Consider the following 5,910-nt stretch of genomic DNA (forward strand, 5'->3'; position numbering starts at 1 on the left):
TGGGGCTTGCTTGAGCCCATAAAGCGCCTTAGAGAGCCTATAAACATGGTTAGGGTACTCACTGTCTTCAAAGCCGGGAGGTTGCTCAACATATACCTCTTCCTTGATCGGTCCATTTAGGAAGGCACTTTTCACGTCCATTTGATAAAGCTTAAAGCCATGGTAAGTAGCATAGGCTAATAATATGCGAATTGACTCAAGCCTAGCTACGGGTGCATAGGTTTCACCGAAATCCAAACCTTCGACTTGGGAGTATCCTTTGGCCACAAGTCGAGCTTTGTTCCTTGTCACCGCACCATGCTCGTCTTGCTTGTTGCGGAAGACCCATTTGGTTCCTACAACATTTTGGTTGGGACGTGGAACTAAATGCCATACCTCGTTCCTTGTGAAATTGTTGAGCTCCTCTTGCATTGCCATCACCCAATCCGAATCTTGAAGTGCTTCCTCTACCCTGTGTGGCTCAATAGAGGAAACAAAAGAGTAATGTTCACAAAAATGTGCAACACGAGATCGAGTGGTTACCCCCTTGTGAATGTCGCCGAGGATGGTGTCGACGGGGTGATCTCGTTGTATTGCTTGGTGGACTCTTGGGTGTGGCGGTCTTGGTTCGTCCTCATCTTCCTTTTCTTGATCAATTGCATCTCCCCCTTGATCATTGCTATCATCTTGAGGTGGCTCATCCTCTTGATTTTGCCCTTCATCAACTTGAGCTTCATCCTCATTTTGAGTTGGTGGAGATGCTTGCATGGAGGAGGATGGTTGATCTTGTGCATTTGGAGGCTCTTCGGATTCCTTAGGACACACATCCCCAATGGACATGTTCCTTAGCGCGATGCATGGAGCCTCTTCATTACCTATCTCATCAAGATCAACTTGCTCTACTTGAGAGCCGTTAGTTTCATCAAACACAACGTCACATGAGACTTCAACTAGTCCAGTGGACTTGTTAAAGACCCTATATGCCCTTGTGTTTGAGTCATAACCAAGTAAAAAACCTTCTACAGTTTTAGGAGCAAATTTAGATTTTCTACCTCTTTTAACAAGAATAAAGCATTTGCTACCAAAAACTCTAAAATATGAAATGTTGGGCTTTTTACCGGTTAGGAGTTCATATGATGTCTTCTTGAGGATTCGGTGAAGATATAACCGGTTGATGGCGTAGCAGGCGGTGTTGACCGCTTCGGCCCAAAACCGGTCCGGTGTCTTGTACTCATCAAGCATGGTTCTTGCCATGTCCAATAGAGTTCGATTCTTCCTCTCCACTACACCATTTTGTTGTGGTGTGTAGGGAGAAGAGAATTCATGCTTGATGCCCTCTTCCTCAAGAAAGCCTTCAATTTGAGAGTTCTTGAACTCCGTCCCGTTGTCGCTTCTAATTTTCTTGATCCTCAAGCCGAACTCATTTTGAGCCCGTCTCAAGAATCCCTTTAAGGTCTCTTGGGTTTGAGATTTTTCCTGCAAAAAGAATACCCAAGTGAAGCGAGAATAATCATCCACTATTACAAGACAATACTTACTCCCGTCGATGCTTATGTAAGCAATCGGGCCGAATAGATCCATGTGGAGTAGCTCAAGCGGCCTGTCGGTCGTCATGATGTTCTTGTGTGGATGATGGACTCCAACTTGCTTTCCTGCCTGGCATGCGCTACAAATCCTGTCTTTCTCAAAATGAACATTTGTTAATCCTAAAATGTGCTCTCCCTTTAGAAGCTTATGAAGATTCTTCATCCCAACATGGGCTAGTCGGCGATGCCAGAGCCAACCCATGTTAGTCTTAGCAATTAAGCAAGTGTCGAGTTTAGCTCTATCAAAATCTACCAAGTATAGCTGACCCTCTAACACTCCCTTAAATGCTACTGAATCATCACTTCTTCTAAAGACAGTGACACCTACATCAGTGAATAGACAGTTGTAGCCCATTTGACATAATTGGGAAACAGAAAGCAAGTTGTAATCTAAGGAATCAACAAGAAAAACATTGGAAATAGAATGGTCAGGAGATATAGCAATTTTACCAAGTCCTTTGACCAAACCTTGATTTCCATCCTCGAATGTGATAGCTCGTTGGGGATCTTGGTTTTTCTCATATGAGGAGAACATTCTTTTCTCCCCAGTCATATGGTTTGTGCACCCGCTGTCGAGTATCCAACTTGAGCCCCCGGATGCATAAACCTACAAAACAATTTTAGTTCTTGACTTTAGGTACCCAAACGGTTTTGGGTCCTTTGGCATTAGACACAAGAACTTTGGGTACCCAAACACAAGTCTTGGAACCCTTGTGTTTGCCCCCAACAAATTTGGCAACTACCTTGCCGGATTTGCTAGTAAGCACATAAGATGCATCAAAAGTTTTAAATGAAATGGCATGATCATTAGATGCATTAGGAATTTTCTTCTTAGGCAACTTAGCATGGGTTGGTTGCCTAGAACTAGATGTCTCACCCTTATACATATAAGCATGATTAGGGCCAGAGTGAGACTTCCTAGAATGAATCTTTCTAATTTTGCTCTCAGGATAGCCGGCAGGGTACAAAATGTAACCCTCGTTATCCTGAGGCATGGGAGCCTTGCCCTTAACAAAGTTAGATAAGTTCTTTGGAGGGGCATTAAGTTTGACATTGTCTCCCCTTTGGAAGCCAATGCCATCCTTGATGCCAGGGCGTCTCCCATTATAGAGCATACTTCTAGCAAATTTAAATTTTTCATTTTCTAAGTTATGCTCGGCAATTTTAGCATCTAGTTTTGCTATATGATCATTTTGTTGTTTAATTAAAGCCATATGATCATGAATAGCATCAATATCAACATTTCTACATCTAGTACAAATAGTGACATGCTCAATGGTAGATGTAGATGGTTTGCAAGAGTTAAGTTCAACAATCTTAGCACGAAGTATATCATTCTTATCTTTAAGATCGGCAATTGTAATTTTGCAAACATCAAAATCTTTAGCCTTAGCAATCAAATTTTCATTCTCTAATCTAAGGCTAGCAAGAGAAATGTTTAATTCTTCAATCCTAGCGAGCAAATCATCATTATTATCTCTAGGATTGGGAATTGAAACATTACAAACATGAGAATCAACCTTAGTACTTAAAATAGCATTTTCATTTCTAAGGTTGTCAATCATCTCACGACAAGTGCTTAGCTCACTAGATAATTTTTCACTTTTCTCAATTTCAAGAGCATAAGCCTTCTTAACCTTAACATGTTTTTTGTTTTCTTTAATTAGACAATCCTCTTGGGAATCCAAAAGGTCATCCTTTTCATGAATAGCACTAACCAATTCATTCAATTTTTCCTTTTGAGCTACGTTAAGGTTGGCAAAGAGGGAACGCAAATTATCTTCCTCATCACTAGCATTGTCATCACTAGAGGATTCATATTTAGTGGAGGATTTAGATTTAACCTTCTTTTTGCCGTCCTTTGCCATGAGGCACTTGTGGCTGACGTTTGGGAAGAGGAGTCCCTTGGTGACGGCGATGTTGGCGGCGTCCTCATCGTCGGAGGAGTCGCTTGAGCTCTCGTCGGAATCCCATTCCCGACAAACATGGGCATCGCCGCCCTTCTTCTTGTAGTACCTCTTCTTCTCCTTTCTTCTCCCCTTCTTGTCGTCGCCTCGGTCACTGTCACTAGATATAGGACATTTAGCAATAAAATGACCGGGCTTACCACATTTGTAGCAAACCTTCTTGGAGCGGGACTTGTAGTCTTTCCCCCTCCTTTATTTGAGGATTTGGCGGAAGCTCTTGATGACGAGCGCCATCTCCTCATTGTCAAGCTTGGAGGCGTCGATTGGTTGTCGACTTGGTGTAGACTCCTCCTTCTTCTCCTCCGTTGCTTTGAATGCAACGGGTTGAGCTTCGGATGTGGTGGCATCATCAAGCTCGTTGATCTTCCTCGAGCCTTCGATCATGCATTCAAAGCTCACAAAATTCCCGATAACTTCCTCGGGGGTCATTTTGGTATATCTAGGATTACCACGGATTAATTGAACTTGAGTAGGGTTAAGGAAAATAAGTGATCTTAGAATAACCTTAACCACCTCGTGGTCATCCCACTTTACGCTCCCGAGGTTGCGTGCTTGGTTCACCAAGGTCTTGAGCCGATTGTACATGTGTTGTGGCTCCTCCCCTTTGCGAAGCCGGAACCGACCGAGCTCCCCCTCAATCGTTTCCCGCTTGGTGATCTTGGTGAGCTCATCACCTTCATGCGCGGTCTTGAGTAAATCCCAAATCTCCTTGGCGCTCTTCAACCCTTGTACTTTGTTATACTCCTCTCTACTTAGAGAGGCGAGGAGTATTGTTGTAGCTTGAGAGTTGAAGTGCTCGATTTGGGCCACCTCATCCTCATCATAATCCTCATCCCCTACGGATGGTACCTGCGCACCAAACTCAACAACATCCCATATGCTTTTGTGGAGCGAGGTTAGATGAAATCGCATTAAATCGCTCCACCTAGCGTAATCTTCACCATCAAAAGTTGGTGGTTTGCCTAATGGGACGGAAAGTAAAGGTGTATGTTTGGAAATGCGAGGGTAGCGTAGGGGGATCTTACTATACTTCTTGCGCTCTTGGCGCTTAGAAGTGACGGAGGGCGCATCGGAGTCGGAGGTAGAAGTTGATGAAGTGTCGGTCTCGTAGTAGACCACCTTCCTCATCCTCTTGTGCTTGTCGCCTTTCCGATGCGGCTTGTGGGAAGAAGATTTTTCCTTCTTCTCTTTGTGGTGAGAAGAAGATTTCTTCTCCTTCCCTTTGTTGGAGGAGCTCTTCTTCTTCTCCCTCCTTTTGGTGCGGGACTCTTCCGACGAAGTGCTCCCGTGGCTTGTAGTGGGCTTTTCGCCGGTCTCCATCTCCTTCTTTGCGTGATCTCCCGACATCACTTCGAGCGGTTAGGCTCTAATGAAGCACCGGGCTTTGATACCAATTGATAGTCGCCTAGAGGGGGGGTGAATAGGGCGAAACTGAAATTTACAAATATAAACACAACTACAAGCCGGGTTAGCGTTAGAAATATAAATGAGTCCGCGAGAGAGGGCGCAAAACAAATCCCAAGCGAATAAGCAAGTGAGACACGGAGATTTGTTTTACCGAGGTTTGATTCTTGCAAACCTACTCCCCGTTGAGGAGGCCACAAAGGACGGGTCTCTTTCAACCCTTCCCTCTCTCAAACGGTCCCTTGGACCGAGTGAGCTTCTCTTCTCAAATCAAAGCCGGGAACAAAACTTCCCCGCAAGGGCCACCACACAATTGGTGCCTCTTGCCTTGATTACAATGGAGTTGTGATCTCAAGAACAAGTGAGAAAGAAAAGAAGCAATCCAAGCGCAAGAGCTCAAATGAACACGGCAAATCACTCTCACTAGTCACTAGGGCTTTGTGTGGAATTGGAGAGGATTTGATCTCTTTAGTGTGTCTAGAATTGAATGCTAGAGCTCTTGTAGTAGTTGAGAAGTGGAAAACTTGGATGCAATGAATGGTGGGGTGGTTGGGGTATTTATAGCCCCAACCACCAAACTTGACCGTTGGCTGGAGGCGTCTGCGCGATGGCGCACCGGACAGTCCGGTGCCCCTGCCACGTCATCACTGCCGTTGGATTCTGACCGTTGGAGCTTCTGACTTGTGGGCCCTCCTGGATGTCCGGTGCACACCGGACATGTACTGTTTGATGTCCGGTGCACCGGTATGGGCATGTCTGACGTCTGCGCGCGCTGCGCGCGCATTAAATGCACCGCAGGGAGCCGTTGGCGCCGAAAAGAGCCGTTGCTCCGCTGGTTCACCGGACAGTCCGGTGCACACCGGACAGTCCGGTGAATTTTAGCGGAGCGGCTGCCACGCGAACCCGAGGCTGGCGAGTTCTGGAGACCGCACTTCCTTGGAGCACCGGACATGTCCGGTGCACACCGGACAGTC

This window comes from Zea mays, chromosome 2 (assembly GCF_902167145.1).
Source record: "Zea mays cultivar B73 chromosome 2, Zm-B73-REFERENCE-NAM-5.0, whole genome shotgun sequence".
In the NCBI taxonomy this organism is placed as follows: Eukaryota; Viridiplantae; Streptophyta; class Magnoliopsida; order Poales; family Poaceae; genus Zea; species Zea mays.